Source organism: Ammospiza nelsoni, chromosome 5 (genome assembly GCF_027579445.1).
Source record: "Ammospiza nelsoni isolate bAmmNel1 chromosome 5, bAmmNel1.pri, whole genome shotgun sequence".
NCBI lineage: Eukaryota > Metazoa > Chordata > Aves > Passeriformes > Passerellidae > Ammospiza > Ammospiza nelsoni.
Window position 1 is genome coordinate 69,181,284 of NC_080637.1, and position 20,178 is coordinate 69,201,461.

Below are 20,178 nucleotides of genomic sequence, written 5' to 3' on the forward strand. Positions count from 1 at the left end.
CCTAATTTCTGACTATGCATTACAGATAAATAGTTATCCTTGGTTTAGGGAGACATGAGTCCATTTAGTGCAATGATGGATAGTGCTGCCAGCAGTTCATTAGAAGCACTTTCAGTTGTTTAGCCAGCCCTGAAGAGAAGGAACATTTTTATTGGCAGGACTAGCAGTGGTTCCTCCACTGTGGTTTTGTGAGCCATTATTTATTTATTTAACTGTTCTACACTGGCCTCTTTCCTTTCCTTTTTTTTTTTTTTAATGAAAGGATAGAAAAACAGCTGTTACAAAATGGAAAGAGGTGGCTTAGATCTTGAAACTGTAACTTAGAACTGCTGTATAAAGCAGGCCAAGCCTCCCCAGCTTCATATTCAGCTACAACAGTTTGATCTAGACCTGGCATAAGGATGTTGGAAGACTGCAGTACTTAAAAGCCACACTTTTTATTTTTAATAAAAAAATTTATTGAGCTATAAATTTGACTGCCTTGAGAGTTGCTGTATGGGGGGATGGGAAGAATAGCTCTTTAGGTGATGTGGGAATCCAAAGCAACTGGAGATGTATCCCATTTCCAATCACTTGAGAGTGCTTTCTTCTGCCAAACTGCTCTGCCAAACCTTCTCATTAAAATCCACACGCAGTGTAGTCTATATCCTGAAATGTATTTGGAATTGTGTAGATCCTTTAATATAACTACTCACTTCTGAATGATGACCTCTCTTACCTGTGTAAGTTATTGTTGGAACGTTTTTGTACTGAAATGTGGTATCAGGTACTGCATGAACTGGTAGATCCATTGTGCCTCAGAAGGAAGAAGAACACTGGAGAGAATGGTAATGCTGTCAGCACATGGAGAGAAAGATGGAAAAAGCATTACATTTGTATAGTTAACTAGCTGAGCATGTTTTAGTCATACCTGGTCTGTCTTAAAGTTCTATAAAGCTGCCAAAGGCATCCAAACTTCAAAACCTCGCCCTCACCATGAGGCTCTGTTGCAAACAAGTCTCTACTGAGGACTCCCAGTCAATTAATATCTTATTTTATATACAGAAACTCCAGTATATTCTTTGTTGCCGTGCTTTCCCTATGTCTTTTATGAAAAGCACTCATTTGTTTTCTAGTTTTGCAAAAAATTTCTCATGTTGTTGGAGTATTTACTACTATTTCAACTGAGAAATGTCAGTAATTGAATGAGTGGCCAGTTTTGTGAAGCAATTAGCTGCTTTTGGAGTTCTTATGGAGGAAAAATAGTTGTTGTACAGGTAGTGTTCAGAGGGATGCTGAAGCAATATTGTTTCCTATGTTCTAGGGCATACTTCAGTGGGAAAAGTTTGAGGTGCTCAGAAGCAGCACTGATTAAATTTGAGATTTGTTAGGGGTGTAGATTTAACAACCTAGGCCCTGCAGTCAGCTGATGGGGCTGGGGAGCAGACAAGAAAAATATCTTAGGAAATGCTGCTTTAGGAGATTCCAGATATGGAGTGAGAGTGTTAAAGCAACAAGGGGACTCCAGAAAGTTACCTCTGGGTTTTAATAGGAAGTTGTTAGATATAATACTAGTGAAAATACATGTTTAAAATACTGGTTTTTAGAGTAGAACTTGTGTTTACTACTGACTCTGTAACCCTGAGAAGATCATTTCACACTCCTTAGGGAATAGTGTGGCACTAGAATAGCTCAAGTGTGAAATATTCCAAGAAAGAAATTTCACTCCTTGAAGAAATGCTATGTATTTTGAAGCTCTCTTCCTTTAAGTCTAATATTTTCATTTTCTTTAAAAAAACTTTATTGCGAATAATTATGAGAGAGGCAGATAATGGTCTCTATTTATATCACCAAACCTGATCTACTGTAGAGAAATACTAGTGAACTGCTAGGATTTTTGTTTTGTTATGTTTTCTTTAAGAACTTCTAATGTTTCCATCATTCACAGCAAATCTTTTAAATTAGGCAGGAATAAAGTGCTGTCTACAGAGAAATCTCTGTTCTTTGTCCCATAAAAACCTGCTTAGGCTGAGCTGAGTTATAGACTGTTGAAAATCACCAGTTTTACTTTCTTTTTTTTTTTTTTTCCCCTGGTGTTGTCAGCAAATTTTGGCAGTGTGTGAAAATAACCAAGCACAAACAGTCTAATCTGAGGCCGAGCTCCTGTAGTTGCCAAATCTGCAGCAGAGGACGCTGCACTCACAGGGGAGGGGAACAGACACTGTGTCTGCATGTTTGTTTTCTGTTTTTTTTTTACTAGACAGGCCTTTTGTTGTGGTCAGAAGGACCAGAAAGGTCTATCCAATCATGTGCTCCAGGGTTGAAAAGTCCCAGTTGGGGCATTTCTCAAGGTGTTCTTTCAGACCTGGAGAAGGATCCAATAGCCCTTTCCTGAGTTATGCCTTCTCCTGCTAATTGCAATTGCTGCTAGCCCTATAATTCAAGGTATGCAGACTTACATAACATAGTTGGCCCTTCAGAGTTGGATCTTTCATCCTGCTGGCTCACAACAGAAGGATTATTACTTCTCTGAGAATAATTTACTATGCTCTTGTTTCTTGAAAACTAATCAAAGATCTTGCAGATGAATTGTTAGCACAGAAAATAATTTATGTTTCAAAATCAAGCTGTCAGAAAGCATATTTGGATTTCTTGTCTGACTGTACATGAGTAGTAATGTACAAAAGCAATACTTTTGAGTATCTATCACAGTAGTCTTTAATGTCATGAATTCATCCCACAGATAGTGTTTCTTTCATACAGAGTGGAGGCAGTGATCAGGAATGAACCAGGCCTGGGTAGCTCAATGTTTATTGTGTACTTTCCTTTCTTCATCTCAGAGCTGGAAAACTTCAGAGAGCTACAGAGGATCATTTATAAAAATCAGATGCCAGCCTAGGCAGGGCTGTGCAGGAAGACTGTTCACCCATATCTCTGCTTCAGTTTTCCAGCATGGTATGACTGAGAAATATTTGGTAGATGGAGAAGTCCACATCTTCATTTTCTGGCTCTCAGATAAGAAAAAATACAAAGGCCTTCACATGACCACTCCCAAATAAAAATTAAGTCAGTGGAAGATGAGGTTGTTCATCTTGTGAAAAGTTCATCTTCCCAGCAATAAAGCAGCATTGTCTGGAGATATGAGTATGAAGCTGAAGTTGAAAGTAATCCAAAAGAAACTGATTAATTGACACAGTTTATTTGCCAGAAAACAAAAATCAGTTGATCCAAAATGAGGTGTGAGGTGATTTGAAGGCCTGCAAACAGTTTAACCAAACAAAAATACTTTAGGTTGTGTACACCCATGGTGAACAGAGCTAAAACAAAAAGAAAGTATCAATATCCATTCAACAGTAGCTTGTTGGCTCATCTACACCTGTCTTCTTGGAAATTCAGGAATTTCCTGGTCTTTAAAGAAGTTACGGTTTATGCCTATGGAATAACAACATCCTCCAGAGCAGATGAACAGCTGTCTCCATAGTTTAGAATCCCTTTGGGTTTGTTGTCAGTGCCCCAAAGCAGAAGCAGCATGTTATTGTCACATCAGCAAGGTGTGGCTTCCCAGGCCACATCACACTGAGCTGGGCTTACAGGCTTGGGGGCGTTGGTGTGTCAGACATCACCTGATGCAGCAGTGGCACCTGAACTTCTCCTGTGATTGCTTCGTGTGCACTGAAATAAGCTGCAGTCCCACAGGGGGCACTCTGTGTCTGTAGGATTCACAGTCTGGGGCTAAGCTGAGCAAGTGCATCCCTGTCAGTCCCTCTTTCCCTTCTGTTAGCTTTGGAATTTTCTTTTTGATTTTAATTTTCAGGGCACACAGGGAAAATTAACATGCTAATGTCCTGTTACCATTGTTTTGTCCTTTTCAATTTTAACCCATTTTTGGGCAGCACTACTAAACTGGTCAATCAAATGTCAAATCTTGAATCTCAAAGTATTACCAAGTGATAAAACTGCAAAGCAAAGACATGAAGCTTTAGCAAAGCCTATGTAGACAAAATGCTCCATGTGAGTACACACAGAATTGGATTGTTCTGGTCTACTCTGTTTCTTTAAGTATTTGGAAGTTGTATTTACCTTTTCTAACTGGTTTGTTGTTACCCTTCACTTGTCTTGAAAGTCTTTTCCTTCTGTAGCTTTTCAGATACTAAAACCTTGGCATGATATGTCACAGTCATGTTCTGTCTTGTGATAAAACCTTCTGTATCTCATTTTATCTCAAATTCTATGGTCCCTGAGAACAATCTTGCAGACAGAGAGTATTGTACTATCTTAATGAGCCATGACAGGCCTGGAAGCAAAACCAACTGCTGGAAACTACACCAGGTGGTGTTAAAGTATTTTGCTCCACTCAGTAATTTCTAAGACTGTTGATGTTGTAGGGAGGAGTTGGGAAAAGAGGTCCAGTCATTAATTTCTGGAGAATTTAGCTACACTGTGCTCTTGTTGCTATTCCTTTCCATGGGAGGTTATTTTTCTGGATATATTTATTCAGGGAATGGGTTTGGTGAAAGTGATCCCTTCAGTGTCATAGTTTTTGAGAGGGGGAAAGAAGATTAAATCTCTTTCAAATGAGAATGTGAAAAATTCAGCATACAGGCTCAGTGTTAAAAATGTAGAGGTTTTGTCATGCTTTCATTTTCTGTTAAGATATTGCAACATTCCTACAGAAACTGCTCTGAAAGATCTCATCAACATCCTGGCATATATATACAATGCAAAATGTATGATTTTTTTAGGCTTACACAATCCTGACTCTAGAGGATGAATACCCTTTTTGTCTTTTCTCAGTTTTGCTAGTCATGATTGCAAACCATCTTAGGGAACAGGTGCAGCACAAGAAAATTTCATGTTCTTTACTGCCCAGAGGGCATTGCTTTGGTAAAAGTCTGTATCATAACCTGTTTGCAGATCATGTTATCTAAGAGAATTTTTTTCTAGATAACTGAGTGTTACATTGGTAGAGGAATAGGGAGAGTGATGGTTTTATGTTGACTAATATAGAGAACAGATTGTTTGTAAGATAGCTCTAAGGGCACCAACATACTGCCTTCTCTGTATGACTTTATTTTGTATAATTAAATATACTCAGAAGTTCTGTCACAATTAAAAGTTTATCTGTGTAATTTTCCCTTGGAAGTATGAATCCTCCATGTCACTTAGTTCTAGAACAATACCTAACAAAAGTTCATTTCCAAGTTTCCTGCATGCAAAGACATTGTTTGTGTATAATTCTATACAGAATGAGCATAAATATGACTGTGATTTTTGTTCTAAAATATGCAGGGGTGTTTTGGCTCAGGGTTGATAGCAGAAGTAGATTTCCTATGCTGGCTGTTTCAGCTCCATCAGTGATTCCTGTCTCCATCCCTAATCCAGTATAAGATTCTGGGGCTTCCAGGGGTGTTACTGAGCTAAACTAAATCAGGCACTTTTTACTCTCTGTTAAAGTCAAAAGAACCATGAGTTCCTTAGGGTGCTTTTTCCTCTTTTATAAATGTGAATTGTAAATAGTAATGCATATAAATCAACTCTGTGAGCACTACATATTTCATTAAATACAGTCAGGCTGTGGGTTAATAGAAGTTCCAAGTGAAAATATTATGGTATCTCATTGCATATATTGTAGATTTAATGTAGTGTGAACAATAGTAGCTTTGAGCAATTGTAAATCCCATCCGGACATCGTCAGCATAGTTCAAAACACAAGGAGGGAACTCTCCAAGGGTGCATGTGCTTCCATGGTCACTGTGCATGTGCAAGTCACTCTTTTATTTGCTTTAAAATAACATGGAACTTTGCAGGGTGTAGGTAAGGCAGTGTCTAACTCCAGGCTGGTTTCTGGAGTGGAACAGAAATTCCTTTTTTTTTTAAAAAAGTGAGGTCAGTTTGCTTTAATTACAGAAATAACCTCTGAAGCAAGTAATTGCTTCCCTGCAATCCTAGAGGACAACAAGTGGGAATTGAGCAAGAAAAATTGGAGAACTGAGTTAAGTTGTTGGCAGTACATACAATCTTTGTCTTTATACTGTATGGGAATATCCATTATGTGTTTTTTGTTTTGTTCCCATCCCAAACAATACTTTTGTCTTCTTTTTGGCAAAATAAGAAGCATCATCTGCAGGTCTGTAGAATTTCTGAGAAAGCTCCACAGTGATAGAATGTGAGAAATGTTGGTTGTGTTTGTCTGGTGATACCTTGTGCGCAATGAAAGTGGGAAAGTGGTTCCATGTAACTGCAGTCAAAAACATGAAAATTGACCAGAACTGTTCATTCAGAAATCCTAAAAGATGACACTGAAAGTGTCTTTCTTTGAGGTATGATGCTGTCACTGCTATTAAGTCAGTTCTCCCCAGTTCAGTAGTTTTATAATAGTTTTCTGCAGATTGCAGGACGAAGAGAACTCTTCCTGTACTAGAAAGCTGATACATATAGAAACATAGGAAATTCTAAAAAAATCATTTAACACAGTGTTATATTTGGTGTTGCCCTTTTTCATTCCTGCCTCAAGCACTAAATAGATACGGCTGTAGCTTTCTCTATACCTGTAACTCCTTTTCAGTCTGCTGGCATTCTACAGCTTTAAAGTTCATGTTGACTTGAAAACTACAGGGTAACATTAGTTTATTTCCAATATATAATCTAGGAATCAAGCTTTGCATGTGAGGTTGAACTAAATTACATTGTTTGTATTTGCTATACAATCAACTAGTTTGATCATTTGGTTTAATTTCATGAATAAAGATTTTAGTCCACCAAGACTGTTGTGAAAAGATGACAACTGCAAGTTGCTTTGAGCAGTGGGGGATTTAATCAGAAAATTATTGGAGTAAATGGTCAAAGATAGATGTAAATGTTCAGAAAATACTCAAATGTTGAATAGCAGAGAAATTAACTTGTTGAGACAAAATCATGACAAATCAACCAGGTGTTTCCATATTCCAAGTCATAGTTTTGGTAATATAGCAGTTTTGATCTCAGGAGGATTTGTGTCATCATCTTGCAGAACTGTCTCATCAAGTAGGGATTGTATTTCTTATTAAACCACTATGAAGTGAATAAGTAGGTAGCTGAAAAAGAATTAATTTTAATTGTTTTTAATTCCATTTAAGCAGTAGTTTACTGTTGAAATGGAAAGCTCTGTTATGTGATGTCCTTAGAGGTCTCTCTCAAGCCTTCTGCTATTCAAACTCTCCATAATGAAGTGGCTGACAAGCCAAAGCCAGAGGGTGTGTATTGCTAAAATCCCCTGGTTGGGTGTTCAGGTGATCTGGGAAACAAGATGAGAATTCAAACTGATCTCAATAAAGTGAAGAGGGGTTTTAGCAAGGTTTTTACATCAGCATATCACAAACAGCTTAAATACAGCTGAATGTGCTTTGGGGTCGTTTAGGTGAGGATGAAGATGGAGACTGTTATCTTGCAGTTTTTGGGACTCTTCAGCACAAATCATACACTTTCCTTACTGAATATCTCTAAGGATGAAAAATGTGTCCTGTAAAAATGTATTATGTGCCTGAGCTTGTTCCTCATGTGATGTGGGCTCGGTTCTTTCTGTTAAATTATCTTTGGCTTCCAGGTTCAATTCCTAAAGAGAAACTTTGCTTTTGTAGGTAATTCATGTTGAATATTCTCCATGCAAAGGAAACTTATTTATTGGAAAGAATAGAAATTAATTCAATTTGTTGGTTCAAGTTGGCTGCAAAATTTTTGCTGTCCTTCAAGCCCTCATTAGGCAGGAAACCTGAAAGGGTTAGGACTTGCTAGGTTATAAAGAATGCCAGGGATATCTTCTTATATTTGGAAAAAGCCTTTGTCTCATCTAGCCACACTTTCATCAAAAAGTGGCTATAAATAATAGTATTTTTCAGTTTAGTTCTTTTCACTAAAGGATTTTACATTTCAAAGTAATTTTTTTAAATAAAAACAGAGAAATGCCATTGTTGTTCCTCAAAGGAGTCAACTGAAAAGCTAAACCTGAAGTGGCTTGTTCACCCATGGCCACAGAGCTTCAGTGATGTCAGGAATTAAAATCTGAAGATAGTGAGTTTGTAGATTTTTCTGATGTCTTAACAGTTTGAGACACAAACATTTCATGGGAAATGTTGTGCATGTGCGATATGGAGTTCTTCATGTGTTTCTTTCTTCTAGCATGTTCTCATGCAGATGCTTTGTACATCTTTATTTTTGGTTTTATTTGTCTGTACCTAAAGTTGAGTATGCATTTCTTCCCACTTCAGTGCTGTAATTGGAGAGAAGCAATCTCTTCTGTTGTGCTGAGCTGATCTTTGGATTTATCTTGCTTACTAGAGTCTCATTGTTAATGAGGACCCTGGTTTTGAGTTTGAAAAACTAGGTTAATTTAGCCAGGAGATGTTAATTTAGAAGAAAAACAAATACATTTCTGCCTTGCCTTTAAAAATATGAAGCTGGCTTTGGACTGCAGTTTCATAGATTTTGTGACAAATGAGGCAAGAAATAAATTGGCAAACTCCTTATGTCCAAAGTATAATGGTACAGTGTGCTCTCTAATTCTCAGCCCCAAAGATCTCAGCAAAGGCCTCAAATTGAACAAAGCCAAAACTAATCAACTTTACAATCAAAATACAATTATTAAGGCTTTCATTTTACTACAAAGAAGCAGTTGTGAAAGAGGCACTGGAGGAAGTTCTTTTGTGCAGTAATGGAAAATCAACAGCAAGGTGTCAAAGAGAAAAAAATGAAATGCTGCAGGTGAGGTGTTTGGAGCCAAAAGAAACCAGCATTTATGCAGAAATGCAAGTAAACTGTTGGAGAATGGAAAAGGTGTTTGGTGCTGAGCTGCAGAGGGTGTCAGAGTGCACTTGGCCCAGGCAGAAGAGCCCTGTGGACTAAAGCAATGCTCTGGGGGATATTACCGCACCTGAGTGGGCGCAGCTGGTGAGAGAGAGACGGTGAATCTTGTTTCTTGAATCAGAAGGCTTATTTATTAAGATGTTATATATAATACATTAAGACTATACTAATTAGAATATAGAGAGAGGTTTGCAGAGCAGCTAGCTAAGCTAAGAATAGATAGAAAAGAATCTACAACAAAGCTGTGGCCAAGGACTCAGTCCCCTGGCTTGCACTGGTGATTGGCCCTTAATTGTAAACATAAAACATGAACCAATCACCAATCAAAATAGGTGCCCCTGTTGCATTCCCCAGCAGCTGATAACAATTGTTTACCTTGTCTTCGGAGGCCTCTGGCCTCCCGAAGACACAGAAATCCGAAAGAAAGGATTTCTGTGGAGAAATGTCTGTGACAGGGGTCAGCCCTTGGAATGACATCCTGTGGGGCTGCCCTGCAGGACACACCACACCTGACAGGACCTCTGTTTATACCTTTTCTGCCCTTGTTTTGGGAGACAGGCTGCTCCACCCTGCTTCATGTCACACATGGATACATCCTCATTGTCTGTGTTTAAACAGATACTGAATTTCTTGTTCTGTGTGATGGGGAAATACAATCTCAGTGCAACTTAAATGCAGCTAAGTGTAAGAACTTCATCTTTAGTTGCCTGTTCCTGAAAGAGAACTTGTAGGGTTTTAATGAAAGTAGTTTTAGAGGGACACAAATTGCTTTGGGCAGCTATATGGTTTTCATGTCAGGGCTACAAATAGCATAAAAACTTTATTCCCATACATGGAAGATGCACTTTTATTAGATCTCTTTTATTAGATGGGCGATGTCTTTTATTAGATCTCTATTCTACTTTCATTTTACTAACTCTCAGAGTAGTATTAATATGCAAGTGGTGTAGTAAGTTATGTCTAATATTTTGTAGAGTACACCTGCCTCAGTCCAGCTGTGGTTACACATTTTTGTGCTGCAGACACTCCCGTGGCTGGAAATGCATCACTTGTGTTTTGTTTGTCTTGCCTAGTGTATGGGTCATTTTTATTTTATAAATAAGTGTATTTAATTTTCTGTAGACTCTGATAAGCTCTGTAAGTTTCTTGGCAGATTAATGATTTAATGAAAATAGGATGTATTTTCAAGGTAGGAATACTTTTTAAGAGCTGTCAAGTTGTAGTCCGAGGCATGGAATAAAACCCTCAGCTCTTCAGAGTTGCTTTACTCCCTGTTCCCAGTGCCATGCCAGTTCGGAAGCAATTGTACATCAATCAGCAGACAATCATAATGAAATTCCTGCTTGGTAAAGATGGAAAATTTAACTCCTTATGACCAACAGTCTCAGATTTTCAGTTAAACTTTCATTCCCATTCTGTATACTGATATGACTGGTTTGGAACATATATAGTAAAGGACAAAATCTCCCTTCAGGTGCTCTATTCCCAAGGAAATCTTACAAGTCTTAGAAAAAACCTTTAAAAATATTAACTGTAGGAATGCACAAAAAAAAAAAAGCTGTCATTCCTCTTTGGAATTCATGCACTGCCCATTTTTCTAGTTTATGTCTTTACTATGTGTTTTGATTTGAGGTAAGAGTTAGGACAGCCTAGAGGAAGTATTTCATTACCAAACTTCCCAGCCCCTCAGCTGAGGTTGGTGGCAGTCTGCTGGGGCTTGGAAATGCACACCTACACCTTTAATGGGCAAGAGGAGTTTGCTGATCAAAATGGGTTACAATGACTTGTCTCCACATTCTAGAAATAGACTTTTTTTTAATTGTGCAGCCTTCTATAATTTCAGTTTATGCTGTGGCCCTCAGTTCTCATGATGATACTTGATAAGAACTTTGGAATGATCAGTCCCAAAACACAGTCTAGCTACTTCCACACTATAGGGTAGTCACCTCACTGAGGCTGAAAGGGTCTTTTAATGTTTTTTCTTCATATTCTGGAAGACTATTTTATTCCTAAAACTTTGCTCGTAGCTGACTCTCCCTGTCTCCTTTGAGGATGCTACAGTGTATTTGATAGCTCATTGAATGGCTGAACTATGTACTTTAAAAAATAAACCCAACCAAATCTACATCAATATTTTTTGCTTGTGTAATTTTAGCACGTTATTATTTAACAAAGAACAATAGCTTCTCAATGTCATTCTAACATTTTTGTCTGGTTTTGCCAGATAATTTTTCTGTCCTCAGCTGTCTTTTCACTGAAAATTCACAGAATTGTGACAGCCACATGCACAAACATTTCCCCAGTCTGTTTCACAGTTACACCAAACTCAGCTATGTTTTTGTCTTTTGGATTGTTACAGTAATCATCCTTAAGGAAAAGCTAGCTTTGAATGTGTTTTTCTGTAGTTACTAAGCTTTTCAGTGGTCCTTCAACTTTTTTGGGATTTCTGGTTTCATTGGCCAGTTGCCAGAACAGTTTTTCTCTTGCACATGGCTGGGTGTTCTTCTATTCTATACCACTGTGTAATCCTGAAAATATTCGTCTGTGTTAGCTAAAGAGCAAAATTTATAAATTTTAACAAAATGATACGTGGAAAGCCAAGTCTGTGATTGGAGATGTTCACTAAGTGCATTGTATTAGTTAATAATTGGGATGTTATGTATGCCTCATTCATAACTTTTCAAGTTGTCAGTCATAAAAGTAAATGCAAAATCTTGCGGAGATTTTGATTAAAATCTGTGGGTATGGCTTATAATTGAAAAAATGCTAAGAGAAGGGCACACTTTTCTTCTAAAAGATGCAAGAGCTGCATGGTTTAATCAAGCATATTTGTAAAAATGATAAAACAAATCTATTTTTTTAAAAAAGCGTTATTTTTCTTATTGTGCCTGTCAACCTCTCCTGGTTTCAGGAAAGTGGTTTCACTTAGGCCCTGGGGTAGACAGGAGTCCTTGTTTACATGGTACAGGGCAAGAGGCTAATTAACTCTTTCATTTCTCTTCTTGTATTTCATACACATTTAGGGAAGGTAAAACAGAGAGAAGCTGCAATTACACAACTTCTCAAGTTAAAATAGCCTGATTGGGAGGACAATTAAGCTGCATTTATGCTCCTAATAACTCATGCCATGTGCTGATCTGTATTCAGAGCCACCACTTTGGGATGTTTTCCAGGCCTGGACTTTGGGTTTGCAGATATGCTGTCATTTTGTTACTACCCTTTGAATTTGTTCCTATGTGTCTTTCCTTCTTTATACCTAAGGTGCTACAGAATGGCAAGACTGAAGGTGGTTGTTCGAAATGGCTTTCAAACTTCTTCTAGGTGTGTAGTTTTGCCCTAGCCAAGACCATTTTTAGGTTTCCAAGCTCTAAAATGAATATATAGCTACTTTTTCTTGCTTTTTTTTCATAACTCAGTGCAGGTTTTCTTGAAGCCTCTAAGTGTATAAAACTATTTGAGATGCCAGAGCACTGTAATGCTGGTTTTTTCATTTGTGTCTTCTGTAGCTGGCCAAGGAATACAAAATCATACATAAAATCTTTAAAAAAAATAATTCATTCTTTCTGAATATTATACTTAGCCACATTCTCCACAGTTGTTTAGGTCTTATTGAAATATATGAGTATGAAAATAAACAGAGTTCCTCTTGATGTTACGATGCAGTAAAATCCCTTTAAGAAGCATTTTAAGCTTCATATGTAATTTCTGGTTCTGCCTTGCTGTGTGAATGAAGCTGTGCTCTGCAGGCCAAGCAAATACGTTTTTGGGAGCATGAGGATCTGTGGTCTGAGCTACAGACCCATCTGCTCCTGCTCCCCTCTCCCAGGTCCTCCTTTGAGCTGTGTCTGCAACTCACAAACTCCACTGCACTATTTTAGAACACTAACATAGCAATAAAACATCCACATTTTTCTGATGTTAGTTTTCTGCTGGCTTAGTGCACTGAAATGGCAATCCATAAGTCTCAGACAACACAAGGCAAGGTTTGAAACTTGTGTTGTGGGAAGGAGATGACTGACAGCGAGCTGCTAGAGAGGCCTGAGCTGCAACTTCAGTTGCAAAACCAAAATCCACCCCTTGCCTTCTGGTCTTCATTCATAGCTTGGGTAATGGGCTGAGATCTCTGTGTGTAATAAACTTTTGCCCTGCTTTATTATCCATTCCTTTTTAGCTTTTCCTCTTGATGGAAGGCTTGTCCTGCTCCTGACCTGGGAGGCCTCCAGCCTTTGGCCAGCTGCCTCCCTTATCAGCAGAGTTTCCAAGATGCAGGCTGGTGTTTTCTGTTAAGGATCTGGGCGGCAGCAGTTCCGTCCCACCATCCTGCATCTGTCACTCATTCCTCCTTCTGAGTGGGGTGGGTTGATTAGGCTGATTAAAGTAAGTGTCTGGATTGAGAGGGTTAAAGCACATCCATCTGTTCTGGATTTACTGCTCCTTCAGTGGAGGCAGGAGGGCCAGGAATTAGTGAGTGGCTTAGTCCAGTTCTCACTGCTGGCAACTGACAGGAGCGCTGATGAGGTGATAATGAACTAAAAAGTCTGCCCTGTTGGCTGGGTGGGAAAGGGACCCAGACAGTGGGCAAGTCTCACCCCAGTCCTTGCCAAGATTTTCACGTTTTAATAGAATCCATCTAAAGCAAAATTAACAAGTATACATTCCTGGACAAGCTTCAGTGTCGTAACTTATCACGGTGGATGCGACAGAAATCCCTGTGGTGGCGTTGGCAGCTCTGCGGGGCTCAGGCACCAGGCAGCCCAACCCAACAGGGCTGGTGGCACCAGCAAGAGTGTTTATCAAATGCACAATGACTCCTTTTAAAATGCCATCTGAGGTTGGGCAAAGCACACGCCTTTCATTTTAGTTCTGACCTTTGGTGGCACTAAGTAACATTTTTGACTGTAACAATTGATCCTTGAACTATTCCAGTCAGGATTTGAGATACATCCTGAAGGCATTGCTTTGTGTTTTCCCTTCATTGCTTTAAATGCTGAAAAGCATTTGTTTTTCTTACTTTTTCTTTAAACCTCTGTCTTTCATTAGAACATATTCCAGATTGCCTGTAACCTCACAGTATTTTACGTTTGACATGAGTCCAGCTAATGCCAAGCATGAGTGTTCATTATATGTCTGTGCTAACACAGTGTGGATATACTGCCCTGTCAAGGTGTAAGGAGCACTTCAAGCTGGTTGGGTAGCTGAGGAATACAGTGTAGGCACTCACCAGGCTTCTTACATGGACTTTAGGTGTTCTTCTCAGCTTACTTGTTGCTGACAGACTTAATAAAGGTTCAAGATTTTACAGGCCTTCAATTTGTAAAGAGTCTGCGGAGAGTACAAATATGAAATATCTTAGCAAGAGTTTGTCTTTTTTTGTAGACAACAATGCTGAGTTTTTCAGGCTGGGTTAGAAGCTGTTTGTTCCGTAGCTAAAGTTTCAAAGTTTATTCCAGAGCTGAAGCTTTGAAAGGCAACTTCATTCATAGAGGGAAAACCTCTGTGACCTTTGTGCAGAACACTGAGGGGGAAGATCGTGACCCCAGAGTCTCCAGTGGCTGTTGATTGAAGCCTTGTGTTTCAAGAAATAAATGTTTAAAAACACTTCCTTATAAGGCCCAGGCTGCATAGACTGACTTTTTTTTATAGCATTTTAACTATTTTGGTAGAAGGTGTTTCTTCCCCTACCCCCCTTCTGATCCTACCAGAAAGGGCTAACTCAGCGGAATCGTTACCGTGACCCTTAGACTGAATGCAATTTTGTCATTATAAATATGACTTAAATTGATACAGCTTCTTTTCCCAAGCCCATGGGCCCAAGCTGTCTCTGCATAAGTGTGTCTATATGACTGTAACAATGTCTGCATTCATGGGCTTGCCCATGCCAATTGCAGGGATCTATTTTGTAGGTACAAAGCAATCCAAGAAGGAAAAAATAGTAAGTTGAGCCTTGAGAAAAGACAGCAAGTATAATGGGTGGGATTGGATGTGAGGGATGTTGGGAGCCATGTCAAATCCTTATAAAAACTTAATTTGTGTGTTTAATTGTTACCACTCAGAAAGACTGAAGTAAATATTTTCATGCAACTTATTTGGTGTCTCCATATGCCTTTCTATTCTGAGGCAGAAATTCAGGAATTTCAGAATTTCTTACTTCGTCTGCCTTGTTCACATAGACTTTCAGCAGTGTTTGGAAACATGGGACTGACTGCAAATAGTTCTGCTTATAGTCAAAATACCTAACCACTTTCAGATTAGATGTGTCCCTTGTTAATTGGCAAACTGCTTTGTTAGCCATACCAGTGCCCATCATCTGGTATAATCAGGGCTCCAACAACTTTCTTTGCTACTGAAGGAATTGCTCCTTATGTGGTGCCTCATCTGTAGCATAAATGTTGTGATTTGTGAGAGGAGGGAATTATTTTTAACCTGATTTTTGTGGAAGAGGGACCAAGGAGTTGGCACATGGACTGTTACTTATGACTAACAAAAAGCAGTCTCTTTTATGTGCATTATGGTTGTAGTTTGTTGTTTTCAAATTAGTTGGAATTGATGCATGTTTTCTCATTTTTTTAATTTGAGGGGAAAGGGTATTTGTTCAAAATCAAAATTTTAGGATAAAATGACATGTTAAGTGCTCACTGAGCTCAAAAAGTAATCTGTCCCATGAACCCTTTTCTCAAGAGTCTTCCTCAAATAAGGCCTGCAGTGACATTGAGCAGAGCTGCTAAGAATCTTGTAGCCATTCTATCTTAAAATGTTCCTTTTCTTCTAATAGAAAGGGTGGGAGGTTACCAAATGGCATTCTTGAATCTGACACAGGAAGGGGCTTTTTTTTGTTTTGATCAGATCACCATTGTCAGAATTTCTCCTAAAATGTCTTAGAGGAACAGGTTCAAGCATTCTTGTCTGAACAGATGAAAATTCAGTCATCTGTTCTGTAATTATATAGTAAGGACATACTACTGCTGATTTATTTGGTATTACATTCACTTGTTGGTGGTATGTGTTTGCTATTCATGTCTAAAATAGAAACCATTTTGATACAGAGAACACAAAAGAATTTTTTGTTATAGAAAAACAACTATTGTATGCATTTCAGAATGATACTGATGTCATCCTGATCACATTATCTTTATGAGTCTTGTCTTCTCCCTCTTCTTGCTTTGTTTGTGGAGGAGCAGACTCTGGAAACTGAAGCCACTACATAAAAAATCAAAAGTCATCTCCAAATTTCTTCTATGCAAGACTTGGGCGTAAAGGCAATCAGTTTTATCTTCTATCTAAAGTCTCTTGGGTTTCAGTATTTTGTAGTAGTCTCCAGGTAAGGTGTTCTAATTCTTGGGATAATTAGGACACCTGTGTAATATAACTAAAAATCAAGCAGAAAAACAGCTGTATGTTGATTAGAAGTACCTCTTAGCAACTTCTGTTGATGAATATAGGTAGCTTATTGCTTAGGTAGCAGCTTATATTGATGAATACCATCAAACTTCTAAATTCAGATTTAGCTTCCCATATTTTTACTTTCTGGGTGACCAGAATGCCCTGTTTTTAAACTTGATTGTGGGTTAAATGCCAAGTAATTTTCTACCCAGAAATCATTTTTCCTTCAGTCCTTCTGTATTCCCCCCTTCTCTTTTCTGTTGACTGTACTCAAAAGTCAGGGTGTGTCAGAGTTGCTGATGCTGCATGGTCACCATTCCAATCTGCTTTAGTTTCTTATTGATGTTTAATGATCTTCCATGTAAGGTTATTATCCTCAGAAACCCACGTGGCTGCTTCCCACAGGAAGTTTGGGAATGGAGTTGAGAGCATGTTTGATGCCATCCTGTAGAGCCAAAGGGAAGCACTTCAGCCTAGGAAACGTTTCCTTTTGAATAAGGTTGTACAGAATCTTTGGCTTCTTCCAGGGCTTTATTGACACTGCTGCCATTGTGATTAAGCTTCTTGGTATTGCTGATTATTGTGGTGTCCTAGAGCCAAAATCACTGTTGCTTTTGACTGAGTAGGAAAAAAGACAGCATGACAATGTATTCAGCAGGAAAAAAAAGGAGTACTTGTTAAAACTGAAGAGTTGATTTTTGTATCCTTGTATCATGCAAGAATTGAAGCTGATTTTTAACACCACAATATTCAGTATAGTTCATGGCAGAGGTGCTGGGTGAGGCAACATTTAAGAAATAACATTTCCTTGCTGAATACATGGAACAGGTAAAAAGTAAACTGTTTGAGTGCACTTCCCTGCTGTGGTTCATTGCTTTTGGGAATTTCATTTTGAAGAGCAGGTGCCCCTTATCTTCCCTACTGGCTCAGCTGAGTCTTCCTTCATCCAGCAGAGTCTTCCTTCTGTGCAGGGTGCATGGTGACAGTTCTTTCATTTCTTCACATTCCATGATGCCCATGACTGCCATCAGTCTCTTTATAAAAGCTGATCTTTTCCAGCCTGAAGAGTTAAGGAAGTCCACTTCTGAGCCCCAGTTCATACCTAGAACTTTACCAACAGCTTTGAAAGCCACCTCTGGCATGGGAATGTACAGACTTACTTCAATGAGACTTTTCCTTCTCATGTTACAAGTAAGCTGGTCTTGGAACATTAAAATATGTCTGTGGTGGGTTAACTTTGGCTAAGGGCCAAACTCCCACCCAGTCTCTTGCTCTCTCACCCTCCTCAATACAACAGGAGTAGAAAATAGGATGAGAAGGCTCATGCATCATGGTAAAGACAGGGAGATGCTGATTGCTGTCATGGGCAAAACAAAGTCACCTCAGAGAAAATGAATGTATTGCCAATTAAAGGTTTGGGTAGTGAGAAACCAAGGCAAACAATAAAACAGCATCTTTCCATCCTATTTCCTACACTTCCCTTCAGTCCAGCACTCCAGACTCCTCTGCTCTCTCAGTGCAGGGAGGGATGGGGTGGATATAGCCAGTACACAGTTTCTCTAAAGTGTTTTTGTTTGGAAGGGACCTTCAAGGCCATTGAGTTCCAAGCCCCTGCCATAAGCAAGGATAATTTCCACTAGACCGGGTTCCTCCAAGCCACATCCAGCCTGGCCTTGAACAGTTCCAGGGGCTGGGCATCCACAGCTTCTCTGAGAAACCTGTTCCAGTGTCTGACCAAATCCTGTCTTTTGACCCAAATCTAGCAGGGCAAGCAAAGTAGCCTCACAGTATTTCATCCATTGCCTCTGAGAGCCTTCTCCAGCCACACAGCTCTTTCCTTTCACCAGTGTGGGCTCTCCCCCGGGGCTGCAGTCCTTCAGGAAAAGATCTGCTCTAAGAGGGCAGCAGTGACCATCGGCTCCACCATGGGCTGTCCGTGGGCATCAGCAGTTCTGTACTTTGTACCTGGAGCACCTGTTTCCCATCCTCCTTCTTTGATCTTGTTCTTCCCAGTGCTGTTTCTCACCCTTTTCCCCCCACGCCCTTCTTTTGTAGGTTTTGCACTTTCTAAAATATGTTTTCCTAGAGATGGCACCAGCTGGGCTTGAGGGGCTGAGCAGGGTCCTGCAGTGGATTCATCAGGAGCTGGCTGTGTCCAGCACACAGCAGCCCTGGTCTCTTCTCCCAGAGGCTCCTGCAATCTCTGCTGCCAGCACCTCGTCATTGACACCCAATAGAGAATCAAATGTTAAAATTTTTGTTACAGGGAAATTAGGAGAGTGTAACAATGCTTACTGATGCACTACCATGCCACTTGCTGAGTGACAAAGAATATTTTCTTCATGGGAAGAAGGAATTTGTTTTCCCTGTTGGGTTTTAACTCTTGCACGGATGTAGACAAGGCTGCTGGTACAGGAGATCCTCTACACAGGGAGGCTCTGCTCTTCTGCCATGTGTCAAATATGCTTAAAACATGGCAAAACACTTTATGCAGCAGGTCCTGAGGCTTTGTGGCCACAGAGAAGTCTGCACTGGGGAGACAGTGTCTGCAGGATCAAATGGGGCTTAAATTCCTGGACAACAGGTCCATAAGTGGATATTGGAATGAGCTTAGCTAGGGATGTGCTGTATAAAATCCTTAATGCTCAATGCTGGCAAAATATGAGTGACTGGGCCAATAGGCTGTGTTGCAGTTTATAACAGAACTGAAGAAATGCAACCAAGAGAAAAGCATGGCAGCGAGGTCTGAAAGGCTGAAATTACAAAATGTATTCTGTAGAATAGAAAGTACTGAAATTAAGGAGACGACATTAAGCCCAAATTACTTTGGAATCATTCAAGTAAGATGCTAAGAAAATCATGGACTTTTGCCTAAAAAGACAAACAGCAGAATTCTGTTTGTTGCATAGGTGGATGTGGTATAACACTAAGAATCTTCAGATATTTTTGTCATATGGCTTTAATCCTGTTTCTCTTAAGAATGCCTCTTTCTGCAGTGTTTCTGTATATTATCAAGTGTCGAAGTGGATCAGATCTAAGTGGTTAGTTGGAGTTGTGGTCACCTCAATTACCCTGATTGCTGGTGAAAACAGCAAGACTTGATCGGAGGAAGCAGATTTGGAGTTCTTTCAGAAGTGCCTACAAACAGTTTTTAAGAAGTTTGATCACACAGGGATTCTTTGAAACCTAAGAATTAAGTTTGCTTTAGGTTTCCCTATAATGGAAATATCTATCTGATTGCCTTTTGCTACAATTGCAATCACGTTTTTATTCCTCCTTATTGTAACTTTATCTTCCTTTACCTCAGATTTTTCCATTAATTTCAGGAAATAAGAGCCTGACACAGTAATGGTTGTGAGTGAAGTCTGGTCCTTGGCATCCTGATGTTTGAACTTTATGGATTAGAATTGTTGACTCACAGCAATCAGGTTCACTCTTGTTGTGTCTGACAGGGAACAGAAGGGACCAAGCCAAAACCAGAGCCCCCAGAGTAAGTGCATTAGACCTGTCTTTGCCAAAGTGAATGGTTTCCCTTCTAAATAGTCTCTGGAAAGAAGCTTAGTAATTCCTTAGGGAGGCAAGTTATAAAACTTGAGATGCAGATATTTAAATCCTATGAGCCAGCCAGCAGCAGTGGAGTTGGCTGTCAGAACTTGTAAAAATCTCAACCAATCTCTTTTATTGTCTTGTGGCTGCAGCAGTGAGGCGTCTCAGCTTGTGCAGGGTGAACTTTCCCCACCATATCCTGTTTGCTACTGTGTGAATGAGATGGCAATGCAAGTTATGTCAGGGGAAGCATCTTTAGGGTGTGAAAGGTTATCACAGAAATCCTTTCATCTGCTGAAATGTAACAACATGGGAGTTTATAACCATCATACCAGAGGGGCTACAGAAATTACTGGAGCCCAATATTGCATCTGTTTGAATTTATTAAGTAAGTCATGCTGCCTGCAGTATTTCAGATTCTTGTGTATGATATTT

The 20,178-nt window shown here is 39.4% G+C and overlaps 1 protein-coding gene across 3 annotated transcripts in view; it reads left to right on the top strand.

The window, feature by feature from the left end:
* ERC1 (ELKS/RAB6-interacting/CAST family member 1) overlaps positions 1-20,178 on the top strand; it is a 274,816-nt gene that overhangs the window by 177,718 nt on the left and 76,920 nt on the right. The gene's annotated exons all lie outside the window — the stretch shown is intronic.